Below are 22,459 nucleotides of genomic sequence, written 5' to 3' on the forward strand. Positions count from 1 at the left end.
GGAGCCCCAGATTGACAAACAATACTGAGTGGCAATCCTCCATGGGGCCAGTCCTAGTTGCTCTGTTGGCAAGGTTGCTTGCAACACCATCAGTGGCCTTGAAAGGTGATAAACCAGGGCCCGTTTTTCATAGGTTCCCATATAAAGCCAACAGAGAAGCTAAGGCAGCCAGATCTGGGGTAAGAGACCAGTGGATGTGCTACATTTCCTGTTGACTAGTTGGACACCCGGAGGCTGTGGATGGGAAGGCACTAGGACTTGCTGCCCGCTTGGCTTGGCCCTGGCTCCTCTTTTCTCTGGCTCGCCAGGGGTGGCCATAGAAATGTAGCAGAATTTGCCACACTAAAATATAGGGGTGAACAAAGGTAGGTTACAGTTGTGAGTACATGAAACAGATTATTCTTACATTATTATTTATTAATTATTGTATTTTCCATATGAACAACTGAAAACCTACTTTTCCCCACCCCTTTATTCCTCTTTGGAATAAGGATTACTTCAGGCTTATTTAAAAACAAAACAAAACACAAAAGCAAACAAACAAACAAACAAAACCTAAAAAACAACAGACATAGAAAAAGCTCCAAAAGCTGAGTAGAAGTTACTCTTTTGCAAGAGACATTTACATTAATTAATAAGGGAAATTTCCATTTGTAAGAGTGTCTCCCTCTGTATCATAAAGAGAAAGATGAATCTAAACCTCAAGAGACTCATAATGGAAAATACAGGGATTTAAACCTACATAACAGCCTTACCCTGTTCACTGTGCTTTGCCTGGTAACTTACATAACTGTACCCCCAAGCATCTTATTTTTTTCTCAGTTACTGGAGATAATATTTAAGGTGGTGGCTTGGATCACTTTGGGGAGTTACTCAGTTTTCCTGGGTCTCGTCCCAGTATACAGGAGGTATACATGTTATTAAATTTATTTTTGTTTTTCTTCTGTTAGCTGTCTTCTATTATGGGGGATCTCAACCAAGAACCTAGAAGGATAGAGGAAAAATTACTTTCCTCCCCCACAACCCTTACACTGCTGTATGCAGAATTGTGGGCAGGTAGCCTCAGGAGCCAGGGGGCATTGGTCTCTATGGCAGTGTTCCCAAGGGTGCTTGAAAATGAAGAGGGCATTTGCATGAAATCACACATGACGTGCATTTATCTGCATGTATTCTGAAGGGCTGTCTCAGGCAACCAGCAAACCACATCTTTTCATCCTCAGAATGTCATGCTTCCTCTGGAATGAAAAGCCAGATTCCAGTGACTTGAACAGTGGGCCCAATGACAGACCTGAAATGTCACACTGTTCAACAGCTCAAACTCTGCAGAATGAGGATCTCTGATGAGATGCAAATAGCTAACGCTTATGGAGTGTTTCCTAAGGTTGCATGCTGACTGCTGTGCATGTGTTTGCAGCAATTTTTTGAGGTGGGCACTGCTGCTGTCCCTGGTTTACAGAGGAGGAAAGTGAGGCTTTGCCGGGCTAAATGATTTTCACAGCTACTTACTCAGAAGAGGCAGAGAGAGCCTATGCCCTAAATCTTCGCTTCCCTTGTCCAAGTGAAGACTCAGACACAGAAAAGCCAAGGGCTGCGCCCACAGTCACGCAGCCAGCTAATACTAAAGCTGCAACCAGAAATTTAGTCACCTCTACCCTACTGTGGCTCTCTTTCCCCCAGGCTCCATCCCTGTAGGTACAATGGGAATCACGTGTCCTACTTTAACCCGCCAAATATACTCCCAATGGCCTAACCCAGTGATTGGGAACCTTTTGAGCTCAGCGTGTCAGCATTTTGAAAAACCCTAACTTAACTCTGGTGCCGTGTCACATATAGAAATTTTTTGATATTTGCAACCATAGTAAAACAAAGATTTATATTTTTTATATTTATTTTATATATTTAAATGCCATTTAACAAAGAAAAATCAACCAAAAAAATGAGTTTGCGTGTCACCTCTGACACACGTGTCTTAGGTTCGCCATCATTGGCTAGACAGTGGTCGGCAAACTCATTAGTCAACAGAGCCAAATATCAACAGTACAATGATTGAAATTTCTTTTGAGAACCAAATTTTTTAGACTTAAACTATATAGGTAGGTACATTGTTATTAACTTAATTAGGGTACTCCTAAGGCTTAGGAAGAGCCACACTCAAGGGGCCAAAGAGCCGTATGTGGCTCGCGAGCTGCAGTTTGCCAACCACTGGACAAAGGCTGATGTTTCTTCAATCTCTTGGCTGGATTTTCTTTGCTCAATACTGGCTGGTAAGCATGGGGGGATCAGGCCTTTTTTGTTTATCCAAAGCTTTTGAGCAGGTTGGCACAGCTGACCAGCACTGTGGTCACCTTGCAGTGAAGAGCCTCCACGTGCCCCGTCACTCTCCTGCCACCTGGGTCTCAGGGATTCCCTTCCATAGGCCCTTCAGGGAGACTACCCACCCCTGCTGCTATACCTCTTTCTCCCCTTGGCTTTCTCTCTGTCTAGCTGTGGATGCTGGGACTGGGTAGGTCACTCCCACCCAGGGCTTTTAATGAGAAGTTGTGTCATTCCCATGCAGTGAAGGAAGCCTAGGAAATGTTATTCTTTCAGAGAAGAGTCCCTTGACAATGGGAGAGGCAGAGAAAGACAGAATCTTATTATGGGAGGAATGGGGGGTGAGGTGTCAGCGGTACAGGAGAAGAGGAGGAGAAAGGCTACACAGGAGTCACTAGCAGTATGGCTTTCAGTAAAGAGTTTTAAACAAAAAAGTTACTGGAAATAGAATTGCTTTTTTAAAAGAGTCCTCTGACTATAGTCAGGAGAATGGATTAGATTTGGGGCTAGAACAGAGGCAAAGAAGAGCAAAGAGGAGGCTATTGCAATTATTCAAATTGTAATTGTAATGAGAGGGAAAAGGTGGAATGAACAGGACTGTTGTGGATCATGAAAGAAGGGTCCAGTATGATTCTTTGGTTTTTGAGCAATGACCTCAGAGCAAACTCTTTGTTCATTTCTCTCCTAAAACATGTGCTATTTTAAGTGTGTTTGGAAGATCACAGAGTAAATTTTTTTACCATCAGCAGCTTTCCTCATTAGCATTGGTTCTAGTGACATCCTATGCCCTGGAACAAAGAGGGAAAGTGTGGAAAGCTTTGGACCACAATAAGTTCTCTACCTTCCAACTACTCTTCCCACCCCCAAGAACTTCATTGCTGTGGATTTTTCTTGAGATAATCAACTCCTATTAATTCATTACCTTAGCTGTCTTCACAGCTACACCAATCTTTCTTCCTTTTCTCCTTCCCTTTATTTTTCCCTTCTTCCACTAGTTATTGCCAGGCCCTGGGCTAGGCACAACAAGCTCATTATTAATTATAACTCCTAGATGTTCAACCTTGTACCCTTATCTTGTACTAAAGCAATTTATTGGAGGAGAAAAGAATAGAAGGCTATTACTATATTCAATATGGCACTTAATGCTGAGTGAATACACCTAGCCCTTGTAAATTGCGTCTTGTTAGAGCCAGCCCATGTTCACAAATTTTAAAGATGGTTTCTTACCCTAATTCTGGAAACCACTATATTTTCTATCACTCTCAGTTCTTTTCATCTACAGATTTAATATACAAACCTTTTATATCTTTACCTAAGTCATTGATTAAAAATTTGAACAGGGTGTGCTGAAGAACAGAGACCTTCAGATTGATATAAACCCACCAATTAGCACATTTATAGCACAATCATCCAACTTATTACAAACCCACAGAATTATATCATCCAATAATCAGCATTGTTTCCATGTTGTTCTCAAGACTAAATGAAGAGACCTGGTTAAATCTCTTCCTGAGGTTTGAATACATTATTTTATTACCTTTGCATAGATGGGAGCTGAGCAACCTTCAAGAATATACCCCATATATGCATCTAACAACAAAGCCCTAAAATATATGATGCAAAAAGACAGAATTGAAAGAAGAAATAAACAACTCAACAATAATCATTGGAGAGTTTAATACCCAACTTTCAGTAATATATAGAACAACTAGATAGATGATCCATAAGGAAAATAGAAGACTTTAACAACATTCTATACAAATTCAACCTAAAAGTCATCTATAGAAAACTCTACCCCCAAACAGCAAAAAAATATATTTTTCTCCAGGACACAAGGAACATTCTCCAAGATAGATCACATCTTATGCCATAACACAAGTTTCAAAAGAATTTAAAGAATTAAAGTTATATAAATATCACAGTATTATGACCACAGACAGTGGTTCTCTGACCACAATAGAATGAAAATAGAAATCAATAACAGAAGAAAATTTGGGAAATGTATAAATAAGTGGAAATTAAAAAATACTTACCTAAATAACCAATACATAAAAGGAGAAATACAGGAAAATTAGAAAATAGTTTAAGATAAATGAAAATGAAAGTACCACATGCCTAAACTTAGAGGATGGAGTAAAAGCAGTGCTTAGAGGGATAGTTACAGCTGTAAACATCTATTTTAAAGAAGAAAAAAGACCTCAAGTCAATAAATTAACCTTTCACCTTAAGAAACTAGAAAAAAGACTAAATTAAACCCTAAACAAGCAGAAAGAAAGAAATAACAAAGATTAGAGTGGTGATAAATGGAATAAAGAATAGGAAAACAATAAAGGAAATCAATAAAACCAAAAGTTGGTTGTTGAAAAGATCGACGTAGCTAACAAAACTTTACTAGACCAATCAAGAAGAGAGAAGAGTCAATTTATCAAGAATGAAAGATCATCTTACAAAAATTTTAAAAAGATTATAGAAGAAACTAGAAACTATGAACAATTTTGGGTCAATAATTTAGATGAAATAAACATTTCTAGAAAGGCATACACTATTGAAACTGACTCTAGAAGAAATAAGAAATCTGAATAGGTAAAGAGATTGAAATCGCATTAAAAAAAAAATGTTCCACAAAGAAAAAGGCAGGACCAGATGGCTTCACTAATTAATTTCACCAAACTTTTATTTTATTAATTTAAAAATATATTGTTATCAATGTTTAAAGATAGAGGAAAAAAGAGGGAGAGAGAGAGAAACATCAATGTGAGAGAGAAACGTAGATCGGTTGCCTCCTGCATGCCACCTACTGGGGATCAGTTCACAACCCGGGCATGTGCCCTTGACCTGAATTGAACCTGGGACCCTTCAGTCTACAGGCCGAGGCTCTATCCACTGAGTCAAACTAGCCAGGGCAAACTGGCAACTTTTAAGTGCATGGGACAATGCCCAACTAAGGGAGCCACACCAGCCAGGGCTCACCAATTTTTTTAAAAAGGATTAACACCAGCCCTAGCTGGTTTGGCTCCATGGATACAGCATTGGCCTGTGGACTGAAGGGTCCCAGGTTTGATTCCGGTCAAGGGCATGTACCTTGGTTGCGGGCACATCCCCAGTAGCAGGTGTGCAGAAGGCAGCTGTTCTCTCTCATTGATGTTTCTAACTCTATCCCTCTCCCTTCCTCTCTGTAAACAATCAATAAAATATATTTTTTTAAAAAGGATTAACACCAATTCTTCATATTCTCCCAAAAATAAAGGAGAAGGAAACACTTCTCAATTCTTTCTATGAAGTCAGTACTATTATCCTGATACCAAAATCAGATAAAGATATCATGAGAAAAGGAAAATACAGACTAATCCTATCTAATAATAGAGAAACATGGTAATTAACCATAACTTTGCTACCCTTCCCATTGGCTAATCAGTGAGATATGCAAATTAACTGCCAACGAAGATGGTGGCCAGCAGCCAGGCAGCGGAAGCGAACAGGAGGCTTGTTTGCTCCAGTGATGGAGGAAGCAAAGGTTCCCCGCCTGCCACTGCCGGCCTCTGAGCTGCACTCCAAGAAACAATGTTGCAATTATAGAAGCTAAACAAACCCCAGAAACCTGCTTTCAGCCAGCTGGCCTCAGAGCTGGAGCTGCAACAGTGTTTCAATTATAGAAGCTAAACAAAGCCAGAGACCTGCTTTCAGCAGCCGACGTCTCAGAGCTGGAGCCGAGCCTCAGAGCTAAAGCCTGTTCTCAGTTCCAGTGACAGCCATAGAAGGTAAATAAATCCCAGAATAAAAAAAAAAAAGAAAAAAAGGAGAAGTTGGGAGCTTCAGTCACCCGCCAGCCTGAAAACAACCCTCAGCCCCTCACCCAGACTGGCCAGGCACCCCAGTGGGGACCCGCACTCTGAAGGGGGTGTGACCAGCTGCAAACAGCCATCATCCTCTCATCCAGGCTGGCCAGGCACCCAAGCAGGACCCCCACCCTGATCCAGGACACCCTTCAGGGCAAACCAGCCAGCCCCCGCCCGTGCACCAGGCCTCTATCCTATATAGTAAAAGGGTAATATGCAAACTGACCCTAACAGCAGAACGACTGGAAATGACTGGTCACTATGACACACACTGACCACTAGGGGGCAGAAACTCAATGCAGGAGCTGCCCTCTGGTGGTCAGGGCGCTCTCACATGGGAGGAACTCTGCTCAGCCACAAGCCAGGCTGATGGCTGCCAGTACAACGGTGGTGGTGGGAGCCTCTCCTGCCTCCTCAGCAGCGCTAAGGATGTCCGACTGCAGTTTAGGCCTGCTCCCCGCTGGCAGGCGGACATCTCCTGAGGGCTGCAGGGCTGCCAGAGGGATGTCTGATTGCCATCTTAGGCCCAATCCCCCGGGGAGTGGGCCTAAGCCAGCAGGTGGTCATCCCCTGAGGGGTCCCAGACTGTGAGAGGGCACAGGCCAGGCTGAGGGACCCCCCTCCCCCCCTGAGTGGAGCGAGGGGTCCCAGCCCAACACCAATACTCCCCCCACCCCTGCCAGCCTAGGGTTCCAGTGCCAGGAAGTGAACTTTCCATAACTTCTGACTGTAAAAAACAGCAAGGATTGTGCCTGCATGAGATAATGGGCTGCTGGAGCCCCAGGCATTAATCTTAAAGGGTCCAAATGTGGACTTACTCATACTCACTTATTTTGAGCTCCAGCACTGATATAACAGCTCAAAAGGCACCAGGAACACACAGGAGGATCTGAATTGTGTGGCATCAAGGTGAAAGTTGGAGGGCCAGCTTTCTCCCAGACAGAAGTGCTGGCAAAGGCCATTGTTCCTTTTATTAGACACACCCCCACCCACAGAGCCAGCAGGTGGGCACCATATTTAAGTTCCCATCAACTTGGCTAACACTGTTAACCCCACCCTAGTGATTCCTTGAGATGTGGTCCCACCCCACTTACAGGCCCACCCATGCCCTTGTCAGTGGATTTTCCTTACAGATGACCCATCTTGGCTCATGCTGCTGACTTTCCTAAAATCTCTCAAACAAGCAGTATCTGGCTTTTGCATACCCTGTACCTCTTGCTAAGTGACCCCAAACCTGGCACTAGTGGCAGGCACCCTTGGTTCCCAGCTTGGACTCTCCCTGGGCATCTCCAAGGCAAGCATAATTATCAACCATCTCAAATCACTTGGTAGCTCATGCCAAGTGGCCACAGGTAGGGCACAGGCAGTGGCTGACCTTGTACCTCCCAGGAGTCCCCAGAGGCAGTGCACCCAGTTCAGCTTCAGACCACACTAGATTACAACCCAACCACTTCCACCAGTGATATACTCAAGGGGTAGACTTGGCAGGCATCAAAGCTTCACTGAAGCAAGTCATGCTCCAAGGAGTTGACTCCTGAACAGCAGATCCTCCACTGTAGTCACAGCCAGTCCTCACAGCCTATTGGCTTGGGAGTAAATCCCTCCCATTGACATTCCAACAGAAGTCAAGGCTCAACTACAACAGGAGGGTGAACAGAGCCCACATGAGGGTTGCACCTGGAGCCTCCAGCTTGTGTGACTGGGGAGGCTGTACCGCTGACTTCTACAGGACACTTACTACATAAGGCCATTCTATCAAGACTGGGAGATATAGGAGTTCTATCTATTACATAGAAACAAACACAGGGAGGCAACCAATGTAAGGAGACAAATAAACATGTCCCAAATGAAAGAAAAGAATAGAAATCCAGAAAAAGAATGAAATAAAATGAAGACAAACACTCTACTAGATGCAGAGTTCAAAAACACTGGTTATAAGAATGTTCAATGAATTTAGGGGTAGAGTAGAGGAATTTAGTAAGAACTTCAACAAAGAGATAGGAAACATAAAAATGATAGAAAACATAAAAAAGAACCAGTTAGAAATGAAGAATCCACTAACTGAAATGAAATATATATTATAGGGAATCAACAGTAGAGTAGATGAAGCAGAAGATCAAATCAGCAATTTTGAAGATAAGGAAGCAGAAAACACCCAATCAGAACAGCAAAAAGAAAAATGAATTTAAAAAAAATGAGAATAGTGTAAGGAATTTCTCAGACAAGTTCAAGTGTATCAAAATTGCCATTATGGGGATGCTGGAAGGAGACAACAAAGAGCAGGGATTGAAAACCCATTTGAAAAAATAATGACAGAAAACTTTGCTAACATGATGAAGAAAATAGACATAAAAGAGCAGGAAGCACAGAGAGTCCCAAACAAGGGGAACCCAAAGAGACCCATCATGGAACTGGAGAGCATTATGCTAAGCAAAATAAGCCAGTTAGAGAAAGATAAATATCACATGATCTCACTCATTTGTGGAATATAATGAACAACATAAACTGATGAACAAAAACAGATCCAGAGGCAGAGAAGCATTGATCAGACTATCAAACCTCAGAGGGAAGGTAGGGGAGGGTGGGTGTAAGGGGGAGAGATCAACCAAAAGACTTGTATGCATGCATATAAGCCTAACCAATGGATACAGACACTAGGGGGGTGAGGGCATGAGTGGAGGGGGTGGGAGGGCAATGGGGGGATAAGGACACATATGTAATACCTTAATCAATATAGAAAAATATTTTTAAAAGAGGCTCATCATAATTAAAACAACAAAGGGCAAAGGCAAAAAGAGAATCTTCAAAGCAGCAAGAGAAAAATAGTTAGTGACCTACAAGGGAACTCCCATCAGACTTCCTGCTGATTTTTCAAAAGAAACTTTGCAGGTCAGAAGGGATTGGCACAAAATATTCAAAGTGATGAAAAGCAGGACCTACAACCATGATTACTATTCCCACCAAAGCTGTCATTTGGCATCAAAAGACAGATAAAGTGCTTCCCAGACAAGAAAAAGCCAAAGGAGTTTATCACCACCAAACCAGTATTGAATAAAATGTTAAAGGGTCTTCTTTAAGAAGAAGAAAAAAATTGAAAACATGAAAAATAAAATCCAATAAATACATATCTATCAACAATTACTCTAAGCCTGGCATGGATGGACGGGCAGTTTCAGCAAGTGGGTGAGGTCACTGAGGGCCCAAAGGAGATGTTTTCCCTTTTGAGGACAGTGCAACCCCAGGCCCACCGAAGCCATTTCCAATGGCTTTTCCATATAAATGGAAGATTAGATGAAGCAGAGGATCGAATCAGCAATTTGGAAGATAATAAAGCAGAAAATACCAATCAGAAGAGCAAAAAGAAAAAAAAAAACGAGGGTAGATTAAGGAGCCTCTGGAACAACATCAAGCATACCAACAATCACATCATAGGGGTAGAAGAAGAGAGAGAGAGAGAGCAAGGAATTGAAAACCTATTTAAAGAAATGATAACCAAAATTCCCTAACCTGGCAAAGGAAATAAGCATGCAAGTCCAAGAAGCTTAGAGAGTTCCAAACAAGGTGAACCCAAAGAGGCCCACACCAAGACACATCATAATTAAAACGTAAAAAGTTAAAGACAAAGAAAGACTCTTAAAAACTGCAAGAGAAAAATATTCAGTTACCTACAGGGGAGCTCCTGTAAGATTGTTAGCTGATTTCTCAACAGAAACTTTGCAGGCCAGAAGAGATTGCCATGAAATATCAAAGTGATGAAAAGCAACCAAGATTACTCTACCCAGCAAAGCTATCATTTTACATCAAAGGATAAAAAATCATTTAGAATCACAGGATAACTCCTTTAACTTTAACAAGAAAAAGTTAAAGAAATTATCCCCAACAAACCAGTATTATAAGAAACTAGAGGCCCGGTGCACAGAATTCGTGCACTGGGGGGTGGGGTTCCCTCAGCCCAGCCTGCCCCTCTCACAGTCTGGGAGCCCTCAGTGGATGTCTTACTGATGGCCACAGTCTGGCAGCAGAGGCTTGGAGCAGGCGTCCCGTGTGTGTGTGTGTGTGTGTGTGTGTGTGTGTGTGTGTCTGTCTGCTAGGGCCTGCCCCCAGCCATGCCACGTAGGCTCGAAGCAGTTGCTGTGTGTGTGTGTGTGTGTGTGTGTGTGTCCCCACTGGGGGTCTGCCCCCAGCCACATTGGAGGCTCAGAGCAGACACTGTGTGTGTGTGTGTGTGTGTGTGTGTGTGTGTGTGTGTGTGTGTGTGTCTGTTGGGGGTCTGCCCCCAGCCACACCATGGGGGCTTGGAGAAGGAGCCCCTCTGTGTTGATCTCTCAGGCTCCTGGCCTCCACTGCATGTTGTACTCTCCCCTGAGCTATGGCCAGGATGGGGGTGCTGCTTGCAAGCCAGGCTTTCCTGTTCCCGGATTGCCATGGTGACCGGGGATCAGGCCCAGCATGGGGCTGTCCGCAGGCCAGGCTTGCTTTCTTGCTCCGGATCACCATGGCAACTGGGGAGCAGGCAAAGTTTGGGGCTGCCCGCAGGCAAGGCTTGTTTTCCTGCTCCCGGATCAGGCGCAGCTGGGGGCTGCCTACAGGTTGCACTTTTCTAATAACCAATGGCCAGATCACCACAGCGACCCAGGGCCTGGTGGCACTTTCCTGCTCTCCAATAGTCATAGGGTCCCGGCTGGGGGTGGGGCTTAGCAGTGCAGGGCTTAGGCGGCACAGGGGTTCCAGCTGGGGGCTCAGGTGGCACAAAGGGTCCCGGCTGGGGGCGGGCCTTATGCCCGGCTGCCCAGGGCTGCACATGGGGCCTGGATGGCAGCTCACGCTGTCCCGCCCTGCTTGTAGTATAGGATAGAGGCCTGGTGCATGGGTGGGGGCCAGCTGGTTTGCCCTGAAAGTGTCCTGGATCAGGGTGGGGGTCCTGCTTGGGTGCCTGGTCAGCCTGAATGACGGGCTGAAAGCTGTTTGCAGCTGGTCACACCCCCTTCAGGGTGGGGGTCCCCACTGGGGTGCCTAGCCAGTCTGGGTGAGGGCCTGAGAGCCGTTTTCAGGCTGGAGGGCAACTTAAGCTCCCAGCCTCTCCTTTTTTTCTTTTTTCTTTTTTATTCTGGGATTTATTTACCTTCTATAGCTGTTACTGGAGCTGAGAGCCGGCTCCAGCTCTGAGGGCTGAAATCAGGTTTCTGGGTCTGTTTGGCTTCTATAATTGAAACTCTGTTGCTATCACAGAAGCTCTAAGCTCTGAGGCTGAAGCTGGCTGAAAGCAGGTCTCTGGAGCTTGTTTAGCTTCTATAATTGCAACATAGTTGCTTAGAGTGCAGCTCAGAGGCTGGCAGCGGCAGGCCGGGAACGTTAGCTTCCTCTGTCACTGGAGCAAGCAAGCCTCCTGTTTGCTTCAGCTGCATGGCTGCCGGCCGCCATCTTGGTTGGCAGTTAATTTGCATATCCTGCTGATTAGCTAATGGGAACGGTGTCGGGGTTATGGTCAATTGCATGTTTCTCTTTTATTAGATAAGATGTTAAATGGGACTTTTTTTTTTCCTTCCCCCCACCCCCACCCCCAATTTACCAAAAATGTGCAGGCTTATTTCTGGGCTCTTTATTCTGTTCCACTGGTCACTATACTTGTTTTTATGCCAGTATCATACTGTTTGGGAAAGAGACTTCTTGAAGAAGGGAAAAAGGATAGAAAATATGAACAATTGGCTCAGCTGGTGAGACGGTTTGCAGCCGGGAAGGGCAGAACTCCCCTGGAAAGGTAAAAAAAAAAACAAAAAACAAAAAACAAAAAAAAAACAAACAGGGATTTGGGCAGGAAAGTTGGCCAGACCTCTGAACCCAGAGGGTCGGAGGGAGACCGCATGGCAGACAGCCGCATCCCCTGGGACAGGCACTGCCCCTGACGGGGGAAAGGAGATCTGCGGGATTCCTGGCGCTGCCAGGGGATTTGAGAACTGGGTTCTGTGACCATGGAGGACTGAGCCTAAAGGGGGCAGCCTGAAGAGCTGACCTGACCATGCAGTGCCAGTAAGAGAGGAGCTTACAGAACCTAAGCCTTCCCCGTTTCCGCGGCCGGTGTTTGTTTGTTTGTTCTCACCGAATCCTGTTCATGGGACATTTCGGATACAGACACTCACCTGTGCTGAAGAGAGGGAGAGGGTGCGGAGGAGTGGAATCTGGGGAGAGACTGAGGAGAGAAGGGGGGCCAGGAGAGGTGGAGAGAATTGAGTGTTGAGTGCTGAGACACCCCTTAGCCCAGGACTGGGGCAACCATTCTCTCCAGAGAGTGAGAATCCTCCCCCCAGCCCCCAGGCAAGGAGCACAGCCACACCCAGATTCCACCCTGAACAAGATCAAGGATTAAAATAATCTGATCAGTCCCTGGGAGTTAACAGGGTCTGGCCTATAGAAGGATTTTCAATGCCGGATAGCCTCAGAGGCCAACCCCAGAACACTGCCACCCAGAGGCTGAGCCACAAACTGACTCTTTGCTAAACACAAAATAAGGCAGTCTGAGAAACAAATAAGGCCTGCTTTGAAATAAGGACTGTGGTTTGCAACACAGAGGAACAGTGTATCACAGGGAAACTCAACACTCTCCTGAATACCTGGCAGGACTAAAGGCGAGCCAGACTGAAGAATAGAAGAACCGAAGGACCTTCACTACTGCATTTTTTTTTCTTTTTTCACCTTTTAACTAAGAAACCAATTTTTTTCTTTTTTCTTTTTTTTCTCCTTTTTTTTCTTCTTCTTTTTTTTCTTCTTTTCCCATCTTCTTTTTCCTGATTTTACCCTTTTAATTACTACCTTCTTATTTTTAACCAGCATTATTACTGCTACCATTTTACCATCTTTTAAAGTGCCATTTTATTTTCTCTTTATTTTATTTTGGGATTAGTGTTCTCCATTCTATTTTCATTGTTATATTATTGGTTGTTTCTAGTTTGCATCCATCTACAGGGAGCTGTTGCTGGAATTTGCTGGGATTAGTGGCGGTTCTATAGGAGTATTCTCCTCATATAAAAAGTCTCTTCCCCTCTTCCACTTCATTCTCTTTTTTTGCTCTTTCTTTTCTTTTCTCGCTTTTATTTTCCCCCCTTCTTTTCCCCAATTTCATTTTTGCACTCCCTTTTTTGATCCCTACTTTTCTTTTTTCTCTTTTATCTTAATCTCTTCCTTCTTCCTTAACCCCTAATTCTCTTTATTCGGGTGGTCACCTTTATTTGGGGTTATTAATATTGTGAATATATTTGTGTTTAGTGCCTGGTACGTGGTGCCTTGTTGTGTTGTATTTTGTGCCCTTAAAACAACGCAGCAGATCCGAGCAATAGCAGCCTACTGAGCACCACACCCTCTGCTAAGGAACAGCAGCTGTACGTGAAACCGCCCCCCACCAGCCAGAAGAGCCACCACAGCTGTGAACAGCACCCACCAGAGGAGCTGCTGCCAATTGAAGAGCAGCTGCTACCGCAACCGCCTGAAGAGCAACCACAGACCAAGGAGTCACTGCCACCCAGGGAGCAGCCACTGAACGAGTCAACGTCTAGATATTTCAGTGAGATCAAACATGGGTAGACAAAGAAACCCCCAAAGGAAAGAGAAGGAGGACTCTCCAAAAAAGCAGCTAAGTAATACAGAGGCATGCAACATGACAGAAAAAGAATTCAGAATAAGGGTCCTAGAGTGCATAAACCGGATGGAGGGAAAAATCGACAACCTCTGCAAGAAGCAAGAAGAAACAGATGAAAAAATCAACAACTTAAGTAAGACCCAAGAAGAAATGAAGAGTGATATAGCTGCAATAAAAAACACCATTGAAAGTATCAACAGTAGGCTAGGAGAAGTGGAAGACCGAATTAGTGAATTAGAAGACAAGGAAGCAAAACACACCCAAAATGTACTGCAATTGAAGAAAAAATTAAAAGACAGGAGGAGAGCTTAAGGGAGCTTTGGGACAACATGAAACGAAACAACATACGAATAATAGGGGTACCAGAACAACAGAAAGATGAACAAGGATTAGAAAACCTATTCGAAGAAATAATATCAGAAAACTTCCCTGAGGTGGGGAAGAAAAAAGTCACACAAGCCCAGAGAGTCCCATACAAGGTGAACCCAAAAAGACCCACACCAAGACACATCATAATTACCATGGCAAATGTTCAGGACAAAGAGAAAATCTTACAGGCCGCAAGAGAGAGACGGAAAGTCACATACAAGGGATCTCCCATTAGATTATCAAATATTTCTCAACAGAAACACATCAGGCCAGAAAAGAATGGACGGAAATTTACAAAGTGATGCAAAGCAAAGGACTGAATCCAAGAATACTCTATCCAGCAAGGCTATCATTCAAACTTGAAGGGGAAATAAGAAGCTTCACAGACAAAAAAAGGCTAAGGGAGTTTATTACCACCAAGCCAGCAATGCAAGGAATGCTAAAGGGACTGGTGTAAAAAGAAGAAATAAAAAGCCCAGAAAGAAAACAGCCACACACACAAAAAAAGAAAAGGCTACAAACAAGTACCTTTCAATAATAACTTTAAACATAAATGGACTAAATGCTCCAACCAAAAGACATCAAGTTGCTGAATGGATAAAAAAACATGACCCATACATCTGCTGTCTACAAGAAACCCACCTCATTAGAAGGGACTCACACAGACTGAAAGTGAAAGGATGGAAAAATACCTTTCAGGCAAATGGAAAGGAAAAGAAAGCTGGGGTAGCAATACTTATATCGGACAAAATAGACCTCAAAGTGAAGGCCTTAAGAAGAGATAAGGAAGGCCACTTCATAATACTAAAGGGATCAACACAACAAGAAGATATAACCCTGGTAAACATATATGCACCCAATGCAGGAGCACCCAAATTCATAAAAAAAACTCCTGGAAGATATCAAAGGAGAGATCGACAACAATACAATCATAGTAGGGGACTTTAATACACCATTGACAGCACTGGATAAGTCCTATAGACAAAAAATGAGCAAAGATACAGCAATCCTAAATGACTCACTAGATCAGATGGACTTAATAGACATCTTCAGAACACTTCACCCCAAAGCCAGGGAATATACGTTCTTCTCAGGTACTCATGGGACATCTTCAAAAATAGACCACATATTGGGTCACAAGCAAAGTATCCCCAAATTCAAGAAGATTGAAATCATACCAAGCATCTTCGCAGACCACGATGGCATAATACTAGAAATAAACTACAATAAAAACAACCCAAAATACTCAAACACCTGGAAGCTGAATAGCATGCTATTAAATATTGACTGGGTTACCAATGAGATCAAAGAAGAAATTAGAAACATCCTGGAAACTAATGACAATGAAAACACAACAATCCAAAACCTATGGGACAAAATGAAAGCAGTCCTGAGAGGGAAGTTTATAGCGCTACAGGCCTATCTCAAAAAACAAGAAAAAATGGTAGTAAATCATCTAACTCTTCAACTCAGAGAATTAGAAAGAGAGCAACAAGAAAACCCCAGAGTGAGCAGAAGGAAGGAGATAATAAAGATTAGAGCAGAAATAAATGACATAGAGACCAAAAAAAACAATACAGCAAATGACTGAAACCAAGAGATGGTTCTTTGAAAGGATAAACAAGATTGACAAACCTCTAGCCAGACTCACCAAGAAGCAAAGAGAGAGTACCCAAATAAACAAAATCAGAAACGATAGAGGCGAAATAACAACAGACCCCACAGAAATACAAACGATTGTTAAAAAATACTATGGACAGCTCTACTCCAACAAACTAGACAACCTGGAGGAAATGGACAAATTCCTAGAAAAATACAACATTCCAAAACTCAACCAGGAAGAATCTAAAAATCTCAATAGGCCAATAAGTATGGAAGAAATTGAAGCAGTCATCAAAAAGCTTCCATCAAACAAAAGCCCAGGACCAGATGGCTTCACAGGGGAATTTTACCGAACACTCAAGGAAGAAGTAAAACCTATCCTCCTCAGACTACTACAAAAAATTCAAGAGGAAGGAACACTTCCAAGCTCATACTATGAAGCCAGCATCACCCTAATACCAAAACCAGGTAAATACAACACAATGAAAGAGAATTACAGGCCAATATCCCTCATGAACATAGATGCCAAAATCCTCAACAAAATCTTAGCAAATCGGATCCAGCAGTACATCAGAAAGATCATACACCATGACCAAGTTGGATTTATCCCAGGGATGCAAGGATGGTACAATATCCACAAATCAATAAACGTGATACATCACATAAACAAATTGTAAGAAGAAAACCACATGGTCATATCAATTGATGCAGAGAAAGCATTTGACAAAATCCAACACCCATTTTTGATAAAAACTCTCAGTAAGGTGGGAGTAGAAGGATCATACCTCAACATAATAAAAGCCATATATGACAGGCCCACAGCCAGCATCATACTCAACGGACAAAAACTAACATCATTTCCCCTAAGAACAGGAACAAGACAGGGATGCCCCCTCTCACCACTCCTGTTCAACATAGTACTGGAAGTGTTAGCCATTGCAATTAGGTAAGGAGAAGAAATAAAAGGCATCCAAATTGGAAAAGAGGAAGTAAAACTGTCCTTATTTGCAGACGACATGATATTATACATACAAAACCCTAGAGACTCCATCAAAAAGCTACTAGACTTAATACATGAATTTGGCAATGTAGCAGGATACAAAATTAACCCCAAGAAATCTGAGGCATTTCTATACACCAATAGTGAACTTTCAGAAAGAGAGATTATAAAAACAATCCCATTTACCATCGCAACAAAAAAAATTAAGCTACCTAGGAATAAACTTAACTAAAGAGGTAAAAGACCTCTACTCATAAAACTACAGGACGTTGAAAAAAGATATAGAGGAAGACATAAACAGATGGAAGAACATACCGTGTTCATGGATTGGTAGAATCAACATCATTAAAATGTCCATACTACCCAAAGCAATCTATAAATTCAACGCACTTCCCATTAAAATACCAACAGCATACTTCAGAGATCTAGAACGAACTCTCCAAAAATTCATCTGGAATAAAAAAAGACCCCGAATAGCTGCAGCAATCCTGAAAAAGAACAAAGTAGGTGGGATCTCAATACCTGATATCAAGATGTATTACAAAGCCACTGTTCTCAAAACTGCCTGGTACTGGCACAAGAATAGGCATATAGATCAATGGAAGAGAATAGAGAGCCCAAAAATCGGCCCGAACCAATATGCTCAATTAATATTTGACAAAGGAGGCAAGAACATACAATGGAGCCAAGATAGTCTCTTCAATAAATGGTGTTGGGAAAATTGGACAGATATATGCAAGAAAATGAAACTAGACCACCAACTTACACCATACACAAAAATAAACTCAAAATGGATAAAGGACTTAAAAGTACAACAGGAAACCATAAAAATTCTAGAAGAAGCCAAAGGTAACAAAATCTCAGACATATGCCGAAGCGATTTCTTCACTGATACAGCTCCTAGGGCACTTGAAACGAAAGAGAAAATGAACAAATGGGACTACATCAAAATAAAAAGCTTCTGCACAGCAAAAGAAACCATCGACAAAACAACAAGAAAACCCACTGTGTGGGAAAACATATTTTCCAATGACATATCTGATAAGGGCCTAATCTCCAAAATTTATAGGGAACTCATACAACTTAACAAAAGGAAGATAAACAATCCAATCAAAAAATGGGCAAAGGACCTAAATAGACACCTTTCAAAAGAGGACATTCAGAAAGCCAAGAGACATATGAAAACATGCTCAAAGTCACTAATCATCCGAGAGATGCAAATCAAAACAGCAATGAGGTACCATCTCACACCTGTCAGACTGGCTATCATCAACAAATCAACAAACAACAAGTGCTGGAGAGGATGTGGAGAAAAAGGAACACTTGTGCACTGCTGGTGGGAATGCAGACTGGTCCAGCCACTATGGAAGACAGTATGGAGTTTCCTCAAAAAACTGAAAATGGAACTCCCATTTGACCCTGTGATCCCACTTCTAGGAATATATCCCAAGAAACCAGAAACACCAATCAGAAAGGATATATGCACCCATATGTTCATAGCAGCACAATTCACCATAGCTAAGATCTGGAAACAGCCTAAGTGCCCATCAGTAGATGAATGGATTAGAAAACTGTGGTACATCTACACGATGGAATACTATGCTGCTGTAAAAAGGAGGGAACTCTTACTATTTGCAACGTCATGGATGGAACTGGAGAGCATTATGCTAAGTGAAATAAGCCAGTCAATAAAGGAAAAATACCACATGATCTCACTCATTCGTGGACAATAGAGACCATTATAAACTTTTGAACAATAATAGATACAGAGGCAGAGCTGCCTCAAACAGATTGTCGAGCTGCAGCGGGAAGGCCGGGGAGGGTTGGGGGGCAGGAGGTAGGGGGTTAAGAGATCAACTAAAGGACGTGTATGCATGCATATAAGCATAACCAATGGACATAAGACACTGGGTGATAGGGGAGGCTAGGGGACTGTCTAGGGCGGGGGGATAAAATGGATACATATGTAATACCCTTTGTAATACTTTAAGCAATAAAAAAAAAAAGAAAGCCAAGAGACATATGAAAACATGCTCAAAGTCACTAATCATCTGAGAGATGCAAATCAAAACAACAATGAGGTACCATCTCACACCTGTCAGACTGGCTATCATCAACAAATCAACAAACGACAAGTGCTGGAGAGGATGTGGAGAAAAAGGAACACTTGTGCACTGCTGGTGGGAATGCAGACTGGTCCAGCCACTATGGAAGACAGTATGGAGTTTCCTCAAAAAACTGAAAATGGAACTCCCATTTGACCCTGTGATCCCACTTCTAGGAATATATCCCAAGAAACCGGAAACACCAATCAGAAAGGATATATGCACCCCTATGTTCATAGCAGCACAATTCACCATAGCTAAGATCTGGAAACAGCCTAAGTGCCCATCAGTAGATGAATGGATTAGAAAACTGTGGTACATCTACACGATGGAATACTATGCTGCTCTAAAAAGGAAGGAACTCTTACCATTTGCAACGGCATGGATGGAACTGGAGAGCATTATGCTAAGTGAAATAAGCCAGTCAATGAAGGGAAAATACCAGATGATCTCACTCATTCATGGATAATAGAGACCATCATAAACTTTTGAACAATAATAGATACAGAGGCAGAGCTGCCTCAAACAGATTGTCAAACTGCAGCGGGAAGGCCGGGGAGGGTGGGTGCAGGAGGTAGGGGGGTAAGAGATCAACCAAAGGACTTGTATGCATGCATATAAGCATAACCAATGGACATAAGACACCGGGGGATAGGGGAGGCTAGGGGACTGTCTAGGGCGGGGGGGAAAAATGGACACATATGTAATACCCTTTGTAATACTTTAAGCAATAAAATAAATAAATAAATAAATAAATAACTAAATAAATAAATAAATAAAAAGAAAATATGAACAATAAAGTGGCAATAACTACATATCTGCTGACAATTACTTTCATTTTTAAAATTTATTGATTTGTTGAGGGAGAGGAAGATGGAGAGAGAGAGAGAAAGAGAGAAACTTTGATTTGCTGCTATACTTATTTATGCATCTATTGTTTACCTCTTTTACTAGTATGTGCCCCAACAGGAGATCTAATCTTCACCCTTGCATATCAAGATGCACTCCAACCAACTGAACTACCCAGCCAGGACTCTACCAACAATTACTTAAAATTTAAATAATTAAGTGCTTCAATCAAAAGACATAAGGTGGCTAAATAGATAAGAACACAGTTCTTACATATGCTGTCTATAAGAGACTTCAGAACAAAAGACACAGATAGACCGAAAGTGAAGATCTGGAAAAAAATCTCATGACAATGGAAAAACACACACAAAAAAGGGAAAAGTAGACTTAAACCAGACAAAATAGACTACACAGAACACACAGAACAATGATGGAAAACCTTTTGAGCTCAGCGTGTCAGCATTTTGAAAAACCCTAACTTAACTCTGGTGCTGTGTCACATATAGAAATTTTTTTATATTTGCAGCCATAGTAAAACAAAGACTTATATTTTTGATATTTATTTTATATATTTAAATGCCATTTAACAAAGAAAAACAACCAAAAAAAATGAGTTTGCGTGTCACCTCTGACACACGTGTCATAGGTTCGCCATCACTGCCCTAGGAGATGTGTCTGTAAAGCTATTGCTATGACATATGTCTGCAATTTTACTGCCTAGGGAGTCTTATAGGATTTTTATGGTTTCCCATCTTACATTCAAGTCCTTTAGCCATTTTGAGTTTGTTTTTGTGTATGGTGTAAGTTGGTGATCTAGTTTCATTTTTTAGCATGGATCTGACCAAATTTCCCAGCACCATTTATTGAAGAGACTGTGTTGACTCCATTGTATGCTATTGCCTCCTTTGTCAAATATTAATTGAGCATAATGGCTTCGGTAGATTTCTGGGTTCTCTGTTCTGTGTGTTCTGTTCCATTGGTCTATATGTCTGTTCTTGTGCCAGTACCAGGCAGTTTTGAGAACTGTGGCTTGGTAATATAGCTTGATATCTGGTATTGTGATCCCCCAACTTTGTTCTTCTTTCTCAGGATTGCTGTGGCTATTTGGGATCTTTTTTTACTCCAAATGAATTTTTGGAGAGTTTGTTCTAGAACTTTGAAATATGCCATTGGCATTTTAATGGGGATTGCATTGAATCTATAGATTGCTTTGGGTAGTATGAACATTTTAATGATGTTGATTCTACCAATCCATGAACATGGTATGTTCTTCCATTTGTTTATGTCTTCCTCTATCTCTTTTTTCAATGTCCTGTAGTTTTCTGAGTACAGGTCTTTTACCTTCTTAGTTAAGTTTATTCCTAGGTATCTTAATTTTTTTGGTGCAATGGTAAATGGGATTGTTGTTCTTTTTGTGTGTGTTGTTTTTGTTGTTGTTTCTCTTTCTGTGAGCTCATTATTAGTGTATAAAAAGGCCATAGATTTCTGAGTGTTAATTTTGTATCCTGCTACATTGCTGAATTCATTTATTAGGTCTAGTAGTTTTTTGATGGACTCTTTGGGGGGTTGTATGTATAGTATCATGTCATCTGCGAATAAGGACAGTTTTACTTCTTTTCCAATTTGGATGCGTTTTATTTCTTCTTCTTGTCTGATCACTATCGTTATCACTTCTAGTACTATATCGAACAGGAGTGGTGAAAGTGGGCATCCCTGTCTTGTTCCCAGTCTTAGGGGAATGAGTTTAGTTTTTGCCCATTGAGTATGATGTTGGCTACAGTTTTGTCATATAAGGCTTTCATTATGTTGAGGTATGATCCCTCTATTCCCACTTTGCTAAGAGTTTTTATCATGAAAGGTTGTTGGATTTTGTCAAATGTTTTTTCTGCATCGATTGGTATGATGATGTGATTTTTGTCTCTCAATATGTTTATGTGATGCATCACATTTATTGATTTGTGGATATTGTACCATCCTTGCATTCCTGGAATAAATCCCACTTGGTCATGGTGTATGATCTTTCTAATGAAATGCTGAATCTGATTTGCTAGAATTTTGTTGAGGATTTTAGCATCTATGTTCATCAAGGATATTGGCCTGTGGTTCTCTTTCTTTGTGGTGTCTTTATCTGGTTTTGGAATTATGGTAATTCTGGCTTCATAGAAAGATTTTGTAAGTGTGCCTTCCTCTTGAATTTTTTGGAATAGTCTGAGGAGAATAGGCTTTACTTCTTCTTTGAATGCTTGGTAGAACGCCCCTGTAAAGCTGTCCAGACCAGGGCTTTTGTTTTCTGGAAGATTTTTGATCACTGCTTCAATTTCTTTGGTAGTTATTGGCCAAAATGAAATTTAAAAGATAATCCTATCTAATAAAGGACTAATATGTAAATTAACCATCACTCTTCAACAAAGATGGCGGCACCCATAGTGGCTGGGGCGCGATGCTGGTGGCGTTGTCCTGGCAATACAAGCCCAGCGTCCACTGTACCAGCTGTGCACAGAGAGGGGAGGTGAGGGGCCCTGGCCATGTGGAGCAGGGGAGGGGAAGGGCCTCGGGCCGGAGGTCGGGGCCAGGGACACTGGCATCATTGCAGGCCAGGCTGAAGGACACCCACCCCCCCAAGCATGAATTTTGTGCACTGGGCCTTTAGTTTTATTTATAATAGCATCAAGACAAAAAAAACATTAAATTCACCTCAATAAATTTTATTTTAAAAACAATACAATACTTAGAAACAAATTTAACAAAAAAGTAC

This window comes from Myotis daubentonii, chromosome X (assembly GCF_963259705.1).
Source record: "Myotis daubentonii chromosome X, mMyoDau2.1, whole genome shotgun sequence".
Lineage (NCBI taxonomy): Eukaryota > Metazoa > Chordata > Mammalia > Chiroptera > Vespertilionidae > Myotis > Myotis daubentonii.